This window comes from Coregonus lavaretus, assembly GCF_964263955.1.
Source record: "Coregonus lavaretus genome assembly, chromosome: 37".
Classification (NCBI taxonomy): domain Eukaryota; kingdom Metazoa; phylum Chordata; class Actinopteri; order Salmoniformes; family Salmonidae; genus Coregonus; species Coregonus lavaretus.
The window spans coordinates 8483403-8497478 of NC_140024.1; the positions used below are offsets into that span (position 1 = coordinate 8483403).

Consider the following 14076-nt stretch of genomic DNA (forward strand, 5'->3'; position numbering starts at 1 on the left):
TGACATGGGAATTACTTGATTGATTAGTGTCTATGGAACTGACAATTAATCATGAAATGACTATGCAAACGGATTTGGAGAAAAAGAAGGTGCCAAGCATGATCCCAAACGTAGTTACATAACATCAATTTACAAAAAAAACGTGTATCTATCCATCTGGCATGCTATGTTACACACGTTATCTATCTAATACGGATTATAATGAGAAACATAAAATAGCAAAGGAAGGGACCTCATGTTTGAGAAGTGGAAACATTATCCAGCTGCTTTGTTAGCAATATTCAATTAAGTCTAATGAGAGTGTTTAATCGAGAGCACTATGTGGAGTTCCATCCCCCACATCCATACTCTCAGTGCTAGGAATACCAGGCCCTACGATGGGTTTGAACGCTCTTCCTTGTGCTCTGCTTTGGAGCAGATTTTTCCCTGAGGCACCATGGACACATGTTGGGACAGGGAAACCCACAGAAAGCGGATGGGGAGTGGGGTGCTCAAGGGAAAAGGAGACAACTCTGGAGAAATTCATTTTCTTCTCCAACCATCTATATACTGACCATCCCTGTTTCCCATCTTTCTGAGTGGAGGAAGGACACAACAAAGTGACGAGTTCATTTCTCTGCTACAGAGAGCTGGCGTACATTAGAGCAACTAGGGAAGACAAACAGCAGGAGAAGAATAGTGGGCTGTAGACGGTCTTGAGAAGGAGACTGGGAGATTCTAAAGCAAAGTAAATCAACGTTGTTGGCTAGTATATGTTTGATACGCAGATGACTCAGGAAATAATCTCCAGATCCATACAGTACCAATCTAGAATGAATATAGGTCCAAAAGGCTTCTTAACAGCTTCTACCCCCAAGCCATAAGACTCCTGAAGAGCTAATCAAATTTATGCTGCTGCTACTCTCTGTTTATTATCTATGCATAGTCACTTTAATAACTCTACCTACATGTGCATATTACCTCAATTACCTCGACTAACCTGTGCCCCCGCACATTGACTCAGTACCGGTACCCCCTGTATATAGCCTCGCTACTGATATTTTACTGCTGCTCTTTAATTATTTTTTACTTATCTATTTTTTACTTAACACTTATTTTTCTTAAAACTGCATTGTTGGTTAAGGGCTTGTAAGTAAGCATTTCACTGTAAGGTCTACATCTGTTGTATTCGGCGCATGTGACCAATAAAATTTGATTTGATTTATAGCTTCTATCTAAAATCGATCCTCAATTTCAGACTTCTTTTCAAGGAAAACACTAGACCTGGTTGGAGTTGGAGAGGGATGCTTTGAGTTATTCATAACCACTCAGCCTTGTTTAGGGGATTGGAAGCAATTTAAGGCAAGTGCTGACGGTTTGACTTAGACTTTATTATCGCTCTCAATTCCATTATACAGAACGGGAGCAGGGATAACGCTCCACAATATCCCTGCATCACATTACCTTGTGACTAAACAGATAGAGCCACCATTCTGATCTCTACCCAGGTGGAGGTGGGGCTTTGACACAGTGTATAATAGAGGGGTGGCATTCTCTCACTCCCCAGCCACCTACATCTAATTCCCTTTCTCTCTCACTTCTTTTCTGCCTGAGATCCTTTCATTATTGCTGGGTAAATCCTAGACGGGGGACCTTCAGCTAAGGATTGAGGATAACAGGTAAATATTATTCAATAGCTTGAGCTGCAAGACAGAAGGAAACATGTAAATAGACTCACTGTGAGCCAAGGTGGCTGTTATTGGGTTTTTATGTCAGCCGCAGGCCGTCTGCCACTGTAGTTTGCAGCCTTTAGTAAGAGAGCTGCAAGAGTATGGTAGCATGAGAACATTTCTTGCTAAATACTAAATTACCTCAGAGCTTTCAGGGTATTGCGGTTTCTGATTGCAATGAAAATTCTCCTCAAACTAATTATCTGAATCCATCAATTAATGTTACACCCAGAGTTGAAAAAAAATAATATGTTCATGCTCAAAGGTCAGTTCAATTATTTGAATTCCATTTTGTTTTAGTTTTTTTCTGTGAGCTCGATGTTCAGTTTCTATAAAGATAACTCAGATCAAACCTGAACTGTGGAATGTAGTAGGAAGTTGTAATTTCCAACAGGCAAACATTTTTATTCAAGTAACGTAATGTGAATAAATTATGGTTAATAAGTGATAAGCAGTAATGGGCAGTCACTAACATCACAGGACATTTATTAACAGCATAGTGCATTTAATGTCCCCCCCAAAAATGAAAATGAAAACCATGATTATTTATTAATAATTGAACGGAAACCGAACCGACCTCAAAAAGCACTAATCGCTCAGCACTAAAGGCTAGAAAGCACTCCTGCTAGGTTATCATATACACTACCGTTCAAACGTTTTAGAACACCTATCCATTCAAGGGTTTTTCTTTATTTTTACTATTTTCTACATTGTAGAATAATAGTGAAGACATCAAAACTATGAAATTACACATATGGAATCATGTAGAAACCAAAAAATTAAACAAAATCAAAATATATTTTACATTTGAGATTCTTCAAATAGCCACTCTTTGCCTTGATGACAGCTTTGCATACTCTTTGCATAGCTAAAATAAAGAAAAACCCTTGAATGAGAAGGTGTTCTAAAACCTTTGACCGGTAGTGTAGTCAACACAGGAGCAGCAGTGTCATGCCAGCAGGCCAAATTATGAGTTTGGGACTTAAATCTCCTCCTCCTTCCATTCTCCTACTAACAATGATGATTAAAGAGTGATATAAATCTCTGGGTCAGCCACTAAGGACTGTTAATTGGAGAGAGATTCTGTTTGGAGAAAATGAAGGGAAAACAAACATCAGCAGCTGAAGACAAATGGGGGTTAGCAGATTTGTAGCTAATTATAGTGCATCCACAGCTCTCTCTCTCACAAGTTTCACACAATGCTCATACAGTACGAGGGATGCTCAGCCATCCCTTTTGTCTCCAGCATGTGCTACAGTAGGCTGGCGTTGACACCCTCTCTCACACCAGCCACGGGGTTCAGCAAGGTGCAGCGCAGTTAATGAGCAGTCTCGGTGGCTTTTCTCTCCCACCATTGTTCATTTATTCAAATCGAGGTGTGTTGTATTTGGAGTCAGAGGAAGGCAGTCTCCTGAGAGGTTTCCTCCATGGCAAACAGAACACATTCAAATCAAATCAAATTTTATTGGTCACATGCGCCGAATACAACAGGTGCAGACATTACAGTGAAATGCTTACTTACAGCCCTTAACCAACAGTGCATTTATTTTAAACAAAAAAGTAAGAATAAAACAACAACAAAAAAGTGTTGAAAAAAAAAAAGAGCAGAAGTAAAATAAAGTGACAGTAGGGAGGCTATATATACAGTAAAATAAAGTGACAGTAGGGAGGCTATATATACAGGGGGGTACCGTTGCATAGTCAATGTGCGAGGGCACCGGCTAGTTGAGGTAGTTGAGGTAATATGTACATGTGGGTAGAGTTAAAGTGACTATGCATAAATACTTAACAGAGTAGCAGCAGCGTAAAAAGGATGGGGTGGGGGGACAGTGCAAATAGTCCGGGTAGCCATGATTAGCTGTTCAGGAGTCTTATGGCTTGGGGGTAGAAGCTGTTGAGAAGTCTTTTGGACCTAGACTTGGCACTCCGGTACCGCTTGCCGTGCGGTAGCAGAGAGAACAGTCTATGACTAGGGTGGCTGGAGTCTTTGACAATTTTGAGGGCCTTCCTCTGACACCGCCTGGTATAGAGGTCCTGGATGGCAGGGAGCTTTGCCCCAGTGATGTACTGGGCCGTACGCACTACCCTCTGTAGTGCCTTGCGGTCAGAGGCCAAGCAGTTGCCATACCAGGCGGTGATGCAACCAGTCAGGATGCTCTCGATGGTGCAGCTGTAGAATTTTTTGAGGATCTGAGGACCCATGCCAAATCTTTTTAGTCTCCTGAGGGGGAATAGGCTTTGTCGTGCCCTCTTCACGACTGTCTTGGTGTGTTTGGACCATGATAGTTCGTTGGTGATGTGGACACCAAGGAACTTGAAGCTCTCAACCTGTTCCACTACAGCCCCGTCGATGAGAATGGGGGCGTGCTCAGTCCTCTTTTTTTTCCTGTAGTCCACAATCATCTCCTTTGTCTTGGTCACGTTGAGGGAGAGGTTGTTGTCCTGGCACCACACGGCCAGATCTCTGACCTCCTCCCTATAGGCTGTCTCATCGTTGTCGGTGATCAGGCCTACCACTGTTGTGTCGTCGGCAAACTTAATGATGGTGTTGGAGTCGTGCCTGGCCATGCAGTCATGGGTGAACAGAGAGTACAGGAGGGGACTGAGCACGCACCCCTGAGGGGCCCCCGTGTTGAGGATCAGTGTGGCAGATGTGTTGTTACCTACCCTTACCACCTGGGGGCGGCCCGTCAGGAAGTCCAGGATCCAGTTGCAGAGGGAGGTGTTTAGTCCCAGGATCCTTAGCTTAGTGATGAGCTTAGAGGGCACTATGGTGTTGAATGCTGAGCTGTAGTCAATGAATAGCATTCTCACGTAGGTGTTCCTCTTGTCCAGGTGGGAAAGGGCAGTGTGGAGTGCGATAGAGATTGCATCATCTGTGGATCTGTTGGGGCGGTATGCAAATTGGAGTGGGTCTAGGGTTTCTGGGATTATGCTGTTGATGTGAGCCATGACCAGTCTTTCAAAGCACTTCATGGCTACAGACGTCAGTGCTACGGGTCGGTAGTCATTTAGGCAGGTTATCTTAGAGTTCTTGGGCACGGGGACTATGGTGGTCTGCTTGAAACATGTTGGTATTACAGACTCAGTCAGGGACATGTTGAAAATGTCAGTGAAGACACTTGCCAGTTGGTCAGCACATGCTCGGAGTACACGTCCTGGTAATCCGTCTGGCCCTGCGGCCTTGTGAATGTTGACCTGCTTAAAAGTCTTACTCACATCGGCTACGGAGAGCGTGATCACATAGTCGTCCGGAACAGCTGGTGCTCTCGTGCATGCTTCAGTGTTGCTTGCCTCGAAGCGAGCATAGAAGTGGTTTAGCTCGTCTGGTAGGCTTGTGTCACTGGGCAGCTCGCGGCTGTGCTTCCCTTTGTAGTCTGTAATAGTTTTCAAGCCCTGCCACATCCGACGAGCGTCAGAGCCAGTGTAGTATGATTCAATCTTAGACCTGTATTGACTCTTTGCCTGTTTGATGGTTCGTCGGAGGTCATAGCGGGATTTCTTATAAGCGTCCGGGTTAGAGTCCCGTTCCTTGAAAGCGGCAGCTCTACCCTTTAGCTCAGTGCGGATGTTTCCTGTAATCCATGGCTTCTGGTTGGGGTATGTACGTACGGTCACTGTGGGGACGACATCATCGATGCACTTATTGATGAAGCCAGTGACTGATGTGGTGTACTCCTCAATGCTGTCTGAAGAATCCCGGAACATGTTCCAGTCTGTGCTAGCAAAACAGTCCTGTAGCTTAGCATCTGCGTCATCTGACCACTTTTTTATTAGCCGAATCACTGGTGCTTCCTGCTTCAGTTTTTGCTTATAAGCAGGAATCAGGAGGATAGAGTTATGGTCAGATTTGCCAAATGGAGGGCGAGGGAGAGCTTTGTATGCGTCTTTGTGTGTGGAGTAAAGGTGGTCTAGAGTTTTTTCCCCTCTGGTTGCACATTTAACATGCTGGTAGAAATGAGGTAGAACGGATTTAAGTTTCCCTGCATTAAAGTCCTCGGCTACTAGGAGCGCTGCATCTGGATGAGCGTTCTCCTGTTGATTAATGGCCTTGTACAACTCATTCAGTGCAATCTTAATGCCAGCATTGGTTTGTGGTGGTAAATAGACAGCTATGAAAAATATAGATGAAAACTCTCTTGGTAAATAGTGTGGTCTACAGCTTATCATAAGATACTCTACCTCAGGCGAGCAAAACCTCGAGACTTCCTTAGTATTTGATTTTGTGCACCAGCTGTTGTTTACAAATATACACAGACCGCCACCCTTTGCCTTACCAGAGTCTGCCGTTCTGTCCTGTCGATGTAGCGTATAGCCCGCTAGCTGAATGTTGTCATTGTTGTCGTTCAGCCACGACTCCGTGAAACATAAGATATTACAGTTTTTAATGTCCCGTTGGTAGGATAACCGTAGTCTTAAATCGTCAATTTTATTCTCAAAAGATTGAACATTGGCTAATAGGATTGATGGGAGAGGCAGTTTCCTCGTTCGCCGTCGGATCCTTACAAGGCACCCGGATCTGCGTCCACGATATCTCCGTCTCTTCCTCACGCGAATGACGGGGATCTGGGCCTTGTCGGGAGTCTGTAGAATATCCTTCGCGAACGCCTCGTTGAAGAAAAAGTATTCGTCCAACGCGAGGTGAGTAATCGCTGTCCTGATATCCAGAAGCTCTCTTTGGTTATAAGAGACGATGGCAGAAACATTATGTACAAAATAAATTACAAATAACGCGGAAAAACACACATAGTAGTACAATTGGTTAGAGGGCTGTAAAACGGCAGCCATCTTCTTCCGGCGCTGTTTAGTACATTCACACATTCACACAGAGAACAAGGCTAGTCCTAACGAGGAGGAATCAAACAGCTGACAGTCGTCCAACAAAAAGATGTCAAATTAACCAGGGCTTTGTTGTGACATACAGTGGGGAAAAAAAGTATTTAGTCAGCCACCAATTGTGCAAGTTCTCCCACTTAAAAAGATGAGAGAGGCCTGTAATTTTCATCATAGGTACACGTCAACTATGACAGACAAATTGAAGAAAAAAAATCCAGAAAATCACATTGTAGGATTTTTAATGAATTTATTTGCTAATTATGGTGGAAAATAAGTATTTGGTCACCTACAAACAAGCAAGATTTCTGGCTCTCACAGACCTGTAACTTCTTCTTTAAGAGGCTCCTCTGTCCTCCACTCGTTACCTGTATTAATGGCACCTGTTTGAACTTGTTATCAGTATAAGAGACACCTGTCCACAACCTCAAACAGTCACACTCCAAACTCCACTATGGCCAAGACCAAAGAGCTGTCAAATGACACCAGAAACAAAATTGTAGACCTGCACCAGGCTGGGAAGACTGAATCTGCAATAGGTAAGCAGCTTGGTTTGAAGAAATCAACTGTGGGAGCAATTATTAGGAAATGGAAGACATACAAGACCACTGATAATCTCCCTCGATCTGGGGCTCCACGCAAGATCTCACCCCGTGGGGTCAAAATGATCACAAGAACGGTGAGCAAAAATCCCAGAACCACACGGGGGGACCTAGTGAATGACCTGCAGAGAGCTGGGACCAAAGTAACAAAGCCTACCATCAGTAACACACTACGCAGCCAGGGACTCAAATCCTGCAGTGCAGACGTGTCCCCCTGCTTAAGCCAGTACATGTCCAGGCCCGTCTGAAGTTTGCTAGAGTGCGTTTGGATGATCCAGAAGAGGATTGGGAGAATGTCATATGGTCAGATGAAACCAAAATATAACTTTTTGGTAAAAACTCAACTCGTCGTGTTTGGAGGACAAAGAATGCTGAGTTGCATCCAAAGAACACCATACCTACTGTGAAGCATGGGGGTGGAAACATCATGCTTTGGGGCTGTTTTTCTGCAAAGGGACCAGGACGACTGATCCGTGTAAAGGAAAGAATGAATGGGGCCATGTATCGTGAGATTTTGAGTGAAAACCTCCTTCCATCAGCAAGGGCATTGAAGATGAAACGTGGCTGGGTCTTTCAGCATGACAATGATCCCAAACACACCGCCCGGGCAACGAAGGAGTGGCTTCGTAAGAAGCATTTCAAGGTCCTGGAGTGGCCTAGCCAGTCTCCAGATCTCAACCCCATAGAAAATCTTTGGAGGGAGTTGAAAGTCTGTGTTGCCCAGCGACAGCCCCAAAACATCACTGCTCTAGAGGAGATCTGCATGGAGGAATGGGCCAAAATACCAGCAACAGTGTGTGAAAACCTTGTGAAGACTTACAGAAAATGTTTGACCTGTGTCATTGCCAACAAAGGGTATATAACAAAGTATTGAGAAACTTTTGTTATTGACCAAATACTTATTTTCCACCATAATTTGCAAATAGATTCATAAAAAATCCTACAATGTGATTTTCTGGATTTTTTTTCTCATTTTGTCTGTCATAGTTGACGTGTACCTATGATGAAAATGTCAAGCCTCTCTCATCTTTTTAAGTGGGAGAACTTGCACAATTGGTGGCTGACTAAATACTTTTTTCCCCCACTGTATATATATATATAAAAAAAAAAATAATAATAATCATACTGTTGTTCTTTCTTAGTTTTTCCAATGGGGAAAAATACAGTTAAAAGGTTGTCTTGACAACAATAGTTACATGAATGGTGCGGCATAAGGTAAGGTATGAGAACAATAATACAAAGTGCATAATAGTCAGTAACAACCAATAACCAATCTACAAGATATCACAGCATCCCATTACAGAATGATGCAACTGTTCAAGTTGCATCAATAGGCCAACTGCATTTCGAGCTAGTTAAAGCATATTAGCGCAGCTACACAGTAAGGCCTATCTCTACCCTGACTGATTTTAACCAGTGGTTATTGCCTAAAGCCCAGAGCCTCCTCAGCCCCTGTGCCAGTAATGCTGTTAACCAAACATGACATTCCTCTGCTCCCCTCTGCATTAGTGTCCGATGAATCCAGACACCTCCCAAGCCCCATCTGTCTGCAGGTATCACTGCTGCGCCCGCTCCCATTAGCTGAGAGAGGAGAGGGTTGCTTTTAGGCTCCCCCTCTCCATAGGCTTTAATGCCCCTGAGCAGCATATTTGTTAGACTGTTACTCAGCAAACAAGCTGTGACTCCGATTCCCTGCTCAGCGACAGACGGAGGGGAACAGAGAAGGGCGGAGAGCGCTTCACCCCTCAGGCCAGAGAGGAGATGGGATCATGCAGGGCCAAGTGAGTTTGATCTCATTTCTCTGTCCAGGGGTTGGAGGCCGGATGTCAATTTGTGTACGAGTGAGGACTCAGAAGGGAAACATGGGTTGAATTAGGCAGCCCATAATGAGGCAAAAATTAAGTCATAATTGTGTTTGTGTGCGGGTGCTAAATATTCAGAGCCCTGAGATAGGCCATTCTGTTCTCATCTGTTTGTCAATTGCTTTTTCATGCATTCTCTTCTCTTTAACCTCCCTACTCCAGTCCACGTTTCTGCTGTTGCACGGGAGAAAGAAGCCTTTGACATTATAAAGGAAATGTCATGTCAGCCATTAGTGAAATGGATACCCCAACCACCAGACATAGGGAGTCTTCCAGTGTGAGAGCAAGGGAGATACGGAGGGGTTGTAGCTTCTAGCTACCGAATCCCTGCACTGACACAAAATCCTTGAAGAAAAGTACTGGTGTAGATCAAATTCAGGATCCCAGGAGAAATACAGGCTAAACAAGAGGTAAAGCAAAAACAGCTAGGCCTAAATCCCAGAGTAGATCCCTGTGTGACATGACGATCCAGGGTACATCTCTAAGGGACTAGAAAGAGACCTTCATCTCACAGTGGAGTGCTCAAATCTATTATTTCTCAGGTGCCGGGTAAAACAAATCGTTTTAATTTCAGACCTGCCGAACACCAGGCAGGCAACGGTTGAAACGTCAGCCATGCTGAATCGATGACAACCAAATAGCCATTCTGATGACAGCCGCAGACAAAATGCAGCCAGCATAACCGGATAAATGAAAAATTGACATTTACTTGAATCATTTAAATGAATCATTTCTGTATTGCTGAAAATGGCAGGCATTTATGCTCCAATGATTACTGTTTGAGCAAGGACAGGACATGGACAGTCATCAGTTACAGAGGTTTACTCTCCGCACTAAACGGCTATATGTTTTCTCTCAAGGACAGTAACCCAACACTCAACCCATTGTCCCATTAAGGAAGACGGGAAGGGAGAGATACAGACTGCCTGGCCAGCTTGAATAAAATATGTCTCTGTCTTCTGCAGGGAGGTGGTGATCAGAACGTGAAACGACCAATTTAAAACTTGCCAAAGCCCAAAGGAGTATTTAGGCGTGACATTAAAAGATGCAACTATACAGGCCAGAGAAAAATGCACGAGAGCTGGACTGTGCCGACACACATATCTTAAATAAAATACCATATTGTATCAATGTTTTCCCCCATTCAGCTTGTTTGTGTAACTGACATTAAACGAGTTAGCAACAAACCCAAAAGACTCCATCAAAGTGAGCTTCCGACATGAAGCAAAAAAGAGCATGGAGAAGAGCATGAAATTCAGGGCAGAAAAAAGTGAAATCCCATAAATAAACCCTCCATAAGCCAATTCCTGTCAATATACACAGTGTGCCTTCAACCCAAAGCACCTCATTCACAAACATGACACAACGGCACCAGAAAATGGAAATATGCTATTCTGAGGAGAAATAATCTCATAAACCATTAAGGGAACAACGTAGGTGCATTATGGGGGATTACGCCAACTCCTCATACACTGGCGTGTAACTGCTCACCGAAGTCCTGTAACAAGCTTAGGAAGCCCATCCGTGCAGAGTAGCCTACGTACACGTGTAGGCCTATGTGAGCAATGTTATTGTGCCCATGTCGGAGAGAGTGTGTACTTCCAAACCTATCTGATTCCTGTAGTGAACATGGCTTTGCTCCAGACACCCCTCAAGCTACTTTATCAGAACAACTGTGTGGGTTTGACAAATATTTTACTTACAGAGAGAGCAGTTACATCTTTCCATGTTGAGTGAATGCATACAGTAGATCTTTCAATAAAAACGATTTATTCAAACAATTTAGTGTTAAGCTTCAGGCAGATACTGCTGTTCGTTTGGTCTACATGGATGAACCCTGTTTGGTATTATGCTAATATACCACTATAAGCCTGGAGGGGGACAGTACTACACATAAGAGGATTGCACTGGAAACAGCAGCACAACCAGAGACCACAGACATACTGTTTACAGTACATCAGTGAGAAATGAGATGCTTTATTTATTTATTTCTTTATGTATTCATTTTTCTATACAAACTGATACAAACAAATGTACTGTATGTTTGATACTCTGCCAGCTTTCCGGAAGAGACTCGGTGTAAACATTACACCTCAAAGCCTGGTCCCTCACTAGCACACTGTGCTCGTTTTAATTCTGTAATTATTCAAATTAGTACTGAACACTGGGAAGCAAGTGTAGAATGTATGACATTAGAATGTACTGTTCCATGTTAAGGGCGAGTCGGTACAATACCATTATGAGATATAGGCTAATTTCATCCTTTCATGATTGCAGTATCTGTATAAAATCTGTGGCTGTTATATCATGTTAATTTACAGCATATGTAATGAATACTTAATGTGGGCCTACAGTAGATCTTTAAAAATAGGTAGGCCTATGCCAAACACTTAGCAAACATATGGTAGCCTACTCAATATTACGCAAACCAGAAATGATTCTGTATGAAAAAAAAGCAACGCAATGCTTCTAACATGCAAAATGTGACAGAGTGATTCAAAACAGGCCAAACGACTAAATATGCCTGTTAAAATCGTCAAGTTCTGCAATGACTGAATCTCTTTATGAAGTCCCACTCCAGTAGCCTTGATGAGGCAAATCTGCTTCCCTTAAATTACACCAACAATCAACTTCTCTCGAACTGGAAAAAGCTTTCCTAAACGGATGCTGCGGGGAGCGTTGCAAAGCCACGTTGCCTAGCGACAAGCCATATGATAGTATCGGTTCAGTGTCTCTGTGCATAATGACATTTATAATTATTTGGCAATTACCACCTTTTCCTAATAAGTTCTCACATTCCTATTCCCCGGCATAGCAAAACCATTATTGAGATATAAAACTGATACCGACCCCAGGGAATCTCAACGTTGTAGTAAAATATAACCAAGTAAAACAAAATGAAATGTAAAAATCCTTCAAGGTTGTTATGTGATGCTAGAGGCTTACTGGAGCTCGTTGTCACGTTAAGCATCCATTGCTCGTCTTATTGTGTCAGCCCTGCTGACTTGATGATCCTGGTAGCAGTAAACCCACCACTGTGTGTCAGAATTAGCCAATTAGGAGCATTTTTACAGGGATACTTAACCATCTGTAGTAATCACAAGCTGCTCATCTTAACACACTACCAGAACATATATCAGATAGGGGATGAGGAGGAGTGAACAGAAAACAACAGAAGTGGAAGAGAGAGATGAGACATGCTACAGACTGTCCATGTGATATACTGTAGAGGGGGACAGTGGCTGCTCGACAGTCCAATTTACAGCTTAAATGAGGCCTTGACATTGAACAGGAAGCAATTTCAGATCTCTTAAAAGGAGTCGTGGGTAGAGGGTCACTGGATGCAGCTCGGCTGTCTATGTTTGCAGCTTTAAACACAACTAAAATTGGAGTTGCGACACGGGCTGACCCTCCTCTGATCATCCCTGAATAGGAAGCATGCTAATAAAATACCTCTCTGTGATGCTGCTGACCAGGCCACAACGATAGCAAGTGGTGGTCCAAACCAGATGAGGTCCACTTAAAATGTTCCAACATAACACAACCGAACATCATTTTCCACTTGCTGTAACGGCTTTCTTCTATGCATCCTATTGGGTATTGGAAAACATGGGAACAACTTTGCACACTCTCTTGACCTCTAGTACAGGCTATACAGTCATGTCCCAGTCCCTGTCTCCCCATGCTTAGAGAGGCAGGCAGGTGCAGTGGAAAGACACCGAGCTCTAATTCACCAGGCCATTTCCTCCTGAAAAGCAGCATCCTCACTCCCACGCTAAGCTCTTCACAGCTAAACGCGGCTGCACCAGACACCCGCTGCAGAGGAGCATATCATTGTACATTTCTGTGCTGTTTTTAATCTGCAGCAATTTTCTCTACAGCTGTTTTGTTTTTTCAGACTGCCAATCAGTGAAACAGCAAAGTGTTTCCACAGCGACAGGGAAGCCTCCTGGTTTGGGTGCGGCACTCTTGACAGGCTCCTGCCAGCTTGACTTGTGCCCCGGGGCTCAGGGCTCTGCTTCTCTGTAGACCTAGGCAAACATCCCCCTAGGACAGATGCTCTAGTCTGCAGCCTCTTACACAAGATGAATATGAGAAACAGCCAGCGAGCAGTCATTCAAACTGACTGACTGGCTGAACCTGTGAGTTGTAACATTCCTGTTTGCATTTTACAAAAGTGGTCAACACCCACAGTTCCAATCCTCACCCCAGCACAGAAAAAAACAAACCAACATAGACTGTCTGTGATTTAGCAAGGAAGTCTAACCTTTAAGATACTCTCTCCAGGTGGGATGGCGTGTCCAAAGGACTATGCTTTCTAATCCCATAGCAGCTTAAATATGAATGATTATGCTCTGGTTAAACTGTCACAGCTCAGTAAGCAAATACCCCAAAAAGATACCTGCCGTAGGTCAGACACGACAACATTCTCTGTGATTGTCTTAATATGAGATTTAACTTCCTGGGAGAAAAATATATAAAACTTCAGGACCTTAAGTCTAAGTGACAGGTTTGTCGAATGGCATTTTGTGGAAAAAGAGAAAGCCAGTAAAACAAGAAGAAGCCGATATATTTATTCAGTGGTGAGGAAAATGGGAATTCCTCTCTCTCTTAGTCAACTTGAAAATTGTTTAACTATATTTAATTTTAATCCAATTGTTTGGAGCTTAAGGAACTCTTAGGAGAAAGTTTGTGTTCCACACAATATAAATAAAAAGTGATAATTGCCTAGACAGATCATCTACCCAGCTGTCTCATGAAACTTGTAGAGTAGGCCTTCGGGCCGGGACGATACCAGTACCGCAATACTCATTAGTGTCGTGGCAAGGAAACAAAACACAAAGCGGATTTAACTTCTTTAAGAAAACAACCATAATGTTGGAAACAAACATTATATTGTCATCCAGAGTCATATTTATTTATTTTCCAAGCTATAGCACACGTTTGGAGTGCTTCGAGTTTGGTCTGCTTCGTGTTTTCATTTTTGCCATACTGGCCCTAGCAGGCCTACATTCTCTCTAAGGGTGGAATAGCACAAAGTAACCCACAAACTGATCCCAATAGAGACGG

At 43.3% G+C, this 14076-nt stretch overlaps 1 protein-coding gene across 1 annotated transcript in view; it reads right to left on the reverse strand.

Moving 5' to 3' along the window:
• The window catches only part of LOC311111630 (T-cell immunomodulatory protein-like), a 105240-nt gene that overhangs the window by 88614 nt on the left and 2550 nt on the right, over positions 1 to 14076 (reverse strand). The gene's annotated exons all lie outside the window — the stretch shown is intronic.